The sequence below is a fragment of the Stegastes partitus genome, unplaced genomic scaffold, assembly GCF_000690725.1.
Source record: "Stegastes partitus isolate 25-593 unplaced genomic scaffold, Stegastes_partitus-1.0.2 Scaffold100, whole genome shotgun sequence".
Classification (NCBI taxonomy): domain Eukaryota; kingdom Metazoa; phylum Chordata; class Actinopteri; family Pomacentridae; genus Stegastes; species Stegastes partitus.
Window position 1 is genome coordinate 261794 of NW_007577831.1, and position 9558 is coordinate 271351.

At 40.5% G+C, this 9558-nt stretch overlaps 1 protein-coding gene across 2 annotated transcripts in view; it reads right to left on the reverse strand.

Moving 5' to 3' along the window:
- Window positions 1-1834, reverse strand: part of lpp (LIM domain containing preferred translocation partner in lipoma) — a 191475-nt gene extending 189641 nt beyond the window's left edge. Inside the window, exon 1 of one of the 2 annotated variants that reach the window (XM_008277529.1) lies at window positions 1665-1834. The gene's annotated coding sequence lies outside the window, so the exon portion shown is untranslated. Of the gene's footprint in view, window positions 1-1442; window positions 1518-1664 lie in introns of those variants that run through there. The other variant, XM_008277530.1, reaches the window with a different exon arrangement.
- Between the last annotated feature and the right edge of the window lie 7724 nt (window positions 1835-9558).

Genomic DNA, 9558 nt, shown 5'->3' on the forward strand with positions numbered 1-9558 from the left:
ACTGTAGCCGCTGTAACAAAGTCATTTCCTGCAAAGTATCAATTAAATAATATATTTATTATAAGTTACTTAAATAATGAGCTTGACTGAAAAGTCCCCTGTAAAGACTTTTAATATGAATGAGTCAGGTGTGGGCTGTCTGTGTGACCAATCAAGGCAGTGATGTTTAAAGCGAACAGCAGGCCTACACTGTCATGTTATAAATCTCATTTGTGGTTGATCCAGGCCTAATGTAACTCACACCATGCATTAACATGTTTCCATCAACGTAACGTGTGTAGTGAATGATATTCAACAGGAATTATGAAGTCTATAGGAAATAGTAGTCTACAGTAGCCAGTACAGTCTAGAGAAGAGAATATACTGACAACAAACTGCAGCTCTCTGCATTGGAATGAAAAAATAGTGAACTTCTGATAGTTAATGTGTTTCCAGATGTAGAAAGAAATACTCAGACCTTATACTTAAGTAAACCTGTAAAGTAACCTGTAGCTAAAGTTATGAAGTAAACGCAGCGGAGTAGAAGTAATAATTCTGTGTAATTTTGACTTCTGACTTGTAGTGGAGTGCAAACATCAGTAGCAGATAATGGAAATACTCAAGTAAAGCACAAGTAACAATAAAAAAAAAATAGTACGTTGTGGCACATTGTACTAACAGAAAGTCAGCGTCCGCAAGTTGGATCCTGCACTTGTGCAAACCATCAATAACGTTTTGATTAGTTGTTCAGCTCAAATCAAAATGACTAAAATAATCAGATTGGTTTGTTAAAAGTCACCTGTAAAGACTTCTAATGCGACCACAGACTGGGTGGAGTCAGGTGAGGGCTGTCTGTGTGCCACCAACCAAGGCAGTGATGGTTTACAGTGAACTGCAGGCCTGCATGTAATGTTAGTGCACTGCTTTATGGCACATACAGGCCGAATGTAACCTACACTGTACTTTAGTTGTTCCCATTAGTGTGCAGTAAATGATTTTCAACGTGGAATACTAAGTCTAAAGGATATAGAAGTGACTGTACTGACCGTGAACTACAGTTTTCAGTGACTTAATAACACACTCGCTGATTTAACCACCACTTAAACAACGTGGCGAATCTGCTAACAAGCGCGTGCACCAACAGTAACGACGGCGCCGAAACTAGCTAACACCGTGTCCGGTACCGGGACACTTTGGTGGCGATAAAGTACAAACTCGGACATATTTCAGTGTAGATAGGGGGGCTGTCTGTCGTGTTTCTCCGGTGACAGTGTGTCTTCCGCATTGCTCAGCAGCAGACCGCCGGGCTAAAAACAGAAACCCCCAGAGAGTCCCGTTAGCAAAAGAAAAAAAAAAAAACCTGCCTGTCTGTTCACACTGTTTGATATTTCCAACGCATGACTGAGCCTAGCTCCGCGCAAAGCTAGTTAGCTTTTGTTAGTATCCTCATATAACATTCCTACCGGCCACGGCTGTCGTGTCGAGTCCACGCCCTCGCTGTGAACTCCGTCCGAGCTACAGTAAAAACTCGCATTAAAGCCTAACAAGGCCGAACAAACCGGAGCCGAGCCGCCCCGACGCCGGCTTACCACCTAAAGCTAGTCCGGTTTAAACACAGCCCGACGGACGAGGACGCGTTTAAAAGTGCTCGGAGACAGAGAGAAGTCGGGGATAGTTTCGCTTACCTTCGCTTTCTAGGAAATCTAGCAGAGGTTTGAAATCCCGGCAGAAAAAAAGTGAAACTTGTTGATCCTAATTCTGGGAGAGTTGGAGGCCGTGACGTCACCGCTGAAATTCCAGCCGTGTGTGAGTTCAGAGGTTTGACCATGTAAGGCAGCAGGCCAAAACACCGTGTTTACACTGCATGTATGCAGCACAACGCATAGGCCCGAAGAAATGTAAGCTGCACACCAGCTTCCCCCTTTTCCTTTTTCTTTTTTTAAACACAAACCCCATGATTTTCTCCTCATGAGCCAAAATGAGACACACACAGCGCTGGAAAGTACATTTGACTCAAAGGATCCCAACATTTTATTATCATACGCTGCAATAAATAAGAGCAATGAAGTTCTTAGCTGGCTGTGTCTAGTGAATAGACTTTACAGTACCTGTAAAAAAAAAAAAAAAGTATTCACCTCTGTTTTACTGCTTTTCAACATTAAATCATAATCAATTTAATTTAGCTTTTGTCAAGGCTCTTTCCTGTCGAAGTGAAAGCAGATTTTTATGACAATAAGTGATTGCATTAGTATTCACTCCCCTTAAGGTGGCTCACATAATTCAGCACACTTGCAGCCATTATGTGCTAGAAGTCACACAAATGGAAATCATCTTATTGCAATGAATGTGTCTTAAGTGAATGTAGTATAAAAACACCTGTATCTGGAAGGTCCGGTCACTGGTGAATCAGTACTCCTGGTTATAACAAAATCACTAACACAAAACAATACTCCAAGCAACAAGCAAAAGGCTACTGAAAAGCATAGGTATGGATTTTTTTTTTTTTTTTTTTAAACATAAACCCCATGATTCTCTCCTCATGAGCCAAGATGAGACACACACACAGCACTGGAAAGTACATTTAACTCAAAGGATTACAACACTTTATTATCGTATGCAGCAAAAAACAAGTGCAATGAGGTTCTTAGCTCACTGTGTCTAGTGAATAGAATACTACGGTGGCCGACGGGGGCAACTGACATGTATATACACAAATGAGCTGCATATACATGAATGCCTTGCATAAACAGAAACGCGCTGCAAAAAGAAACAGCTGCAAACACAGAAACGCTGCAAAAAGAAAACGCTGCATATCCACTCACACAACGGAAGTGCCCCAGGCCTCTAGGGGCAGTAGTGAGCTTTTCACCTGAGACGCAGACGATGAGTGAGACAAGTCACATTAGTTGAGGGAAAAGCCAACCCAGTCTCACAGCAATTTGTGAAATAGTCACGAAACGTAATATTATTATTATTATTATTATTATTGTTATTATTATTATCATTATTATTATTATTGTTATTATTTTGTGCCCAACTTTTTCGTGTTCCCCAGCACGAATTTCAAACCAGTACATTTCAATTGGAATTATCTTTCTTGTCTGGGACACGTTTTTCTCTATTAGACAGCGCATATACTGTGATGTTTTTGTCGTTCTTTTCTTTAACCAGTTTTACTGTTATGGCCCGTCCACACTAATAACTATAGAGATCACTATACAGATATGTACGCCCACACCGACCAATATTAGTGTAGTCTGAAGAGAAGGACACCTGCAGGACAATGGCAACCGGAGGATGTACTGTGATCGTAGCGAGTGTAAAGTGTAAAAGAGAACATTGTATTGTGGCATTTTTTTGTGTTTTTTGGGGGGAAATTTGTGCTCGTTGCTAAGGCAACCCTGTTAGTGTCAGCGCGCCACTTTGCCGTACACCCGGAAGAGATTTGTGTCCTGGGACACGTAATAATATACTGTAACAACCAAAACATTACAGACCCTGTAGGACAGATCTCTTGAGCACACCTGAACATAAGCCACACCCACTAACTTTAAAAAGAAGAGAAAATTTGTACATTACATTACATTACAACTTTTAATTTAATATGTACAGGTAACATACACAAATACGTACCATAAATCCTTTTTTCCGAACAATGCCTGTAACACGGCTGGTTAAGAAAATGAAAACTGCAGTAGCCAACCAGGAAAAGTCATTGATCGCTATCTTCATCTTCATCATAAATTCGTCAAAATCGTCAAAATCCATAAATTGACCACACCATTGTTTAAGCCACAGTGTTCAAAGCATGTGCAAAAAGTATCAGTTTATAGTCCGGAAATTACAGCATTCACTCCCTTTAAGGTGACTCACATAATTCAGCACACTTGCAGCCAATATGTGCTAGAACTCACACAGGCAGTGAAATGGAAATCATCTTATTTTACTGATTGTGTCTTCACAAAAACACCTGTATCTGGAAGGTCCAGGCACTGGTGAATCAGTACTCCTGATTATAACCAAACCACTAAGGCAAAACAACACTCGAAGCAACTCTATGAAAAGGTTATTGAAATGCGTAAGTATGGATCAAATACAAACTAGTTTCTTCGTGACTGAATATCCCTTGGAGTACAGTCAAACCTATCATTAAGAAATGGAAAGAATATTGCACACATGTAAGTCTTCTTAGAGCAGGTCACCAGCACTTGGTGACCATACAAGAAAGAGAATAGTGAGCAAGGCCACCAAGACATCTATGAGTCCTCTGAAGGAGTTATAAGATTCAGTGGCTGAGATGGGAGAGACTGGGCATACAGCAACTGTTTCCTGTTCTTTAACAGTCAAAGCTTTATGGGAGATTGGTAAAGAAAAAGCCTGATTACAAACTGCCGTGATGCACAGTGGTGGCAGCATCATGATGTGGGGATGTTCTTCAGCAACAGGTCCTGAAACTCTCATGAAGGAAGAAGGTGAAAAAAAATGTAGCAAAGTATAGGGAAATCCTGGAGGACAACCTCATGTGATTTGTTTTCCAGCAAGACAATGACCCAAACCTGGCCTGATTTACTCAGGTACTGCACTGAGCTGGAGACATTGCAAGGAAATTGGGGGGGTAAATAACAAATAAATAAATAAATAAATAAATAAATAATGAGCATCATCATGAAGCTTCTCCAGTTGAATAGACAGATTACATTTGACCATTTGTGAACGCGTATTAAGTTTGGGGTCTGGACATCCTTCCACAGGAAAATTGAGTGTCAGACACTTCATTTCCTGCGTATGATCAAATTTTATGCACCAATTTGTGTCAATTTGTGGTGGCAATGTCTTTATTTATGTATAGGAAAACACAAAATTCAGGCAACAGAGGGGTGTACGAAAAAGCAAGATTGATGGGTCAGTAGTCTGACTTAATGGATGCAGGTATAGGCCTGCCATTTGCTGATAATTTCAGGCAGTGTTGTCATTCTCTTCTGCTATTTGTGTGTTAGCATTGTCTGTGCTACAGGAAACAACAACGATAACCCTAATTATACCAACCAGTTCCTCTGACTGAAGTGGGCAGTACGCAATCAGTCCATTTTGTGGAAAGAAAGAGTAACATAAAGTGTTAAATGCTACCTGTCTGATGAAGAAAACCTGATTAACAAGGAAATAGGATAACCACCATCATCGTACCCATCATCTCTGACTAGGTTTTGTCAAGCCAGCTAAAACAAAGAAAGCCGGGCTATGTTAAGCTTCGTAGTACACTCCTCAGAAAACAATATACAGTGCTCGCAGGCAGTTTCTTTCAAATATTAATTCTCCTGTAGATGAACTTCTTTCATTTAATATCATCCCCGCTGAGTCAACACACATATAGGTGTGATTTGTTTTGTTTTCTGTCCTCTTTTGTGTCTGTTGTTTGGGGACGTAACCTCTTTAAATGTGCATGTGGCACCTTTTACTGACCTTTTAATTAATTTATAAACCTCTGGACTTAAATAGCTTGTATGTACTTCAGCAAGATTTTTGCTCATGTTGCAAACTTTCTGCACATTCAGAACATATAGCATTTATCTTCATCTGACCCACTGAGGAAATACCCAGTCTGAGGTTTTGTTGCAACTACGGGGGAGGACAAATGCAGGTGCTTTAAATATTGAGGGGGATGTGTCATCTGCATCTCACCTAAAATCTACACTTATGCACACAACTCTCTCCTTATGAGCCATTTTGAGACAGCCAGTGGTGAAAAGTACATTTACTCAAGTACTGCAGGGCAGGCACTACAGGAAAAAAACATATTTCTTTCACACACGGGGCAATTTTGAGTAATTTTCAGGCAATTGTGCTTCCATAACATGCTTATTTTTGGACCTGTGAAAGGAAAACGTCCAAAGTACACATTTAGGTGTTATTTTCATGGGCATGGGTTTCATTTGAACATTGGGGGAAACAAATTAAAGTCCTCCCCTTGGGGGAAAATGAAGTTTTTTGTCCATGTGGTGTTTTTCGATGTGCTGGAAGACGCATCAGTAGCTAACACCAAGACTGAGCACTGACAACTTTGAGTGCAGCGTGCCGATGACAGCCTAAAAAATATAAATTCACACTTTGAAGATGCCAATGCTGTCAACTTACAGGGTTCCCTTTATCGTTATTATTCTGCAGTTTCCGGTTCACACATATGGCTGAATTATTTCAGTATTACTGCTTGCCACTGTGTAGCAGAGAGCAGTTTAACAGTGTTTGAGCAGAGTCGTAATAGAGCTAGTGTGCTTGAGCTGCACAAACAGGGACAGAGGCAAGGACTTCAAAGATCTGCATGTTCTGGAGGAAGCAATGATGTACACTTGCATCTAAGTCATTTTAAGGCAGGAAGTATTCATTTCATTAAAAAAAAAAAAAAAAAAGGGTTACAAATTTGTAAGTTTGATACACAGACGAGCTTTTAGGGGTTTAATCAATGACCAGAGAGAAACTTCAAGTAGTTAAATCAACTCTGTCAGCTCCAACCCTAAAATCATGAACACTTTAATGCATAAATAATTCAATTATGAAAAATCACATTCTGTGCAATAAGTATTTTTACTTTTCGTACTCAAAGTATATTCTGATGCTAATGCTTTGTTACATTTACTTTAAATACAGGAATACAGGATTTCTACGTTGTGGTACTTTTTCCACGTCTGGAGACAGAAGCTAAGAACTAAAAATAATAACCAGCAAAAGTTACATATTTCCACCATATAGAGGGTGAAAACCTCTAAATTGCAGTTGTGCTTTACTAGCCTTGCAGTTACCAGCTTGGTGCTTATCAGTGGTGCAGCTGTATGACTTGAATTGTAAACGCTAACATTATAGGGCTGTTTTGTCAGAAGGAGCATTTTTAAGGTATCCTGCTGAAGGTAATGGGACAAAGGGTTTTGCTACTGCAAGGCTAAAAAGGAAGTAGCTCAGCAAGTGTTTCAGTAAGACCACAGAGCACTCATCCATTGAAGTGTGAATTGGTACATGTTATAATCTGAACTAATTGAAATTCAAACTCTATGCATGCTGCAGTTCTCGCATGTCCTGTCATGGTCTGTCTATCGTCTGGAACGGTGCTGAGAAAGGCTGAAAGCTTATTAGAGTCTGTGACTCTTTTCTTAACTATCACCATAATCTTCACTAGGGTCACTGGGGGGCTGGAGCCTATCCAGCTGACTTAGGGCGAAGGCAGAGGGCACCCTGGACAGGTCACCAGGCTATCACAGGGCCACACTTAGAGACAGACAGCCAAGCACACTCACATTCACACCTACAGACAATTCAGAATCACCAATTCACCTCAAAATGTTTTTGGACTGTGTGGGAGGAAGCTGGAGAACCCGGAGAGAACCCACGCTGCACGGGGAGAACATGCAAACTCCACACAGAGACATCCCAGTGCCCCACCGGGACGCGAACCGGCGACCTTCTTGCCATGAGGCAACAGTGCTACCAACTGCGCCACCTTGTAGCCCACAGTTAAAAATATATTTCAATAAAAATTCATATCATTCTGGCACTGTTAAATTTGCTTTGGTGCTGGCTAAGACTCTTTATGAGGCACCAAAACTTCATCTATGTAGGAAAGACCTTGATGTACACTACAGGCCAAAAGTTTGGAAGCGACTTCAGGTTTCTGTTCACAATGCCTTTCTTAAAAACCAGTATTAATTCTATGGATTTTGGGGTATATTACTGTACTGCATGATCAGAATTTGCTTTTATTGATATGCACCATTTTCCTCAATTTGCCTTCAGGTATACATTGATGTTACCAAACCATTGATGAATAAATGTTAACAAAAGAAAAGAAGAGCTTAGTTTTAGAGTTGAGGATTTGTAGGAATCACAACTTCAGTGCAAAAGTAAAAAACAAATCACAGTTTGCATTATTCACTTTAGCTCTTTGAGGGTTACTACAAAGCAGAGGATAAACATATCATTGTGACCAGTGAGAGAGAGCGGCGGATAACTGCACCACAAATAAGGGAGGAAATCAACATGACAAGGTCAAAACCCATATCTCTGACAACTGTGAAAAGACGTTTGAGAAAGGCTGATCTGAAGGGTTGTGTACCTGCAAAAAAAAAAAAAAAATTTCATCCAAAGAACAAGAAAAGAGATATGTGTGGGCAAAAGCACACAAAAATTGGACCTATGATGACTGGAAACAAGTTCTCTGGACCGATGAAAGCAAGTTTGAACTATTTGGTTCAAGTATACGTCCGCAGACAAACTGGTGAACACCTTAAAGCACCGTGCAGAATATCGTCAATAAAGCACGAAGGTGGCAGTGCCATGGTATGAGGATGTTTTGATGGAGTGGGAGATTTGTTTGAAGTAAAGAGTGTCATGAAGAAGGAATAGCACCACTCCATCCTCCAGCATCATGCAGTTCCATCTGGACTAAGACTTGACTTGTGGGTCAAAAGTTTGTTTTGCAGCAAGATAATGACCCTAAGCATTCTTCCAAGCTCTGTCGAGGTTACCTAGACAAAAAAGAAGAGGACGTTGTTCTTCTAAAGATGGTTTGGCCCCATCAGTCTCCAGACCTCGCTCCAGTTGAGTTTGTGTGGGACGATTTGGCTCAATCAGTCAGAAAAATGTGTCCTCCGAATCAGCAGTCTCTCATTGATGAAGCTTGGAATGCAATTCCTGGCACATGCCTTCAAAAACTTGTGGAATGATCTTTTTTGTACAAACTGGATCGTGCTTCCAAACTTTTGGCCTGTCGTGTAGGTATATCATTTAATCCACAATACATTTTCTGTTAGAATTTATTTCTTTATTCGCTTAATCGCCACAAGATAGGTCTAATTTCTGGGCTCATCAAGACAACAAAACATTGACTGTATATAAAAGATGTCTCAGGGCGTTGAAGTGCATTAACTCAGTCGGGGGCAACTCCTCTGGTTGCAAAAAAAGAAGTCTGATTGTATAAAAGTCTATGACACAATTGTCCTTCTTCCTTGATATGTTATCTCAGTAAACATTTTCCCCTGAGTTTATGATCTAAATCACTAGTTTCACGTCTCTTTCAATACAGCTTGGTGTTTGTTTTGTAAATTACGGCCCCATTTTGAGTAAAATAGATGATAAAACAGGGCTACTTTGTGACTGGCAGATCACTACTGGGTCCCCACGCATAGCATCCTGAGGTCGTCAGACAGATCCACCGCTCACTCATCATGTCTGGTTTCACAAGACCAGCATGTCAACAGCCAAATGCAAAACTGGAGGCTTCAAGGCAGCAGTCCACAAACCGATGGGTCACGTCACTGTGTCAGCTTTTACATACCCCTTTTATTTATCCATTAAAATTGTTGTGATTTATTTTTCTAAATCTCCGTTTCCCCTTTTGGCAGTGAGAGTAGTCCCACAAACAGTGTCAACGCATGCTTAGGATGTACGCCTCGCTGTCAAACGCTTTATTTTATAGACTTTAATCCTTTTGAATGCTGATGGGTATTTTTTTATCTGAAGCATCAGAAACTTCTCTTGGACTTCTCCTAAGTTTTGAGTCCATAGGCTGCACCATACTCCTAGCTGCTGTAGCTT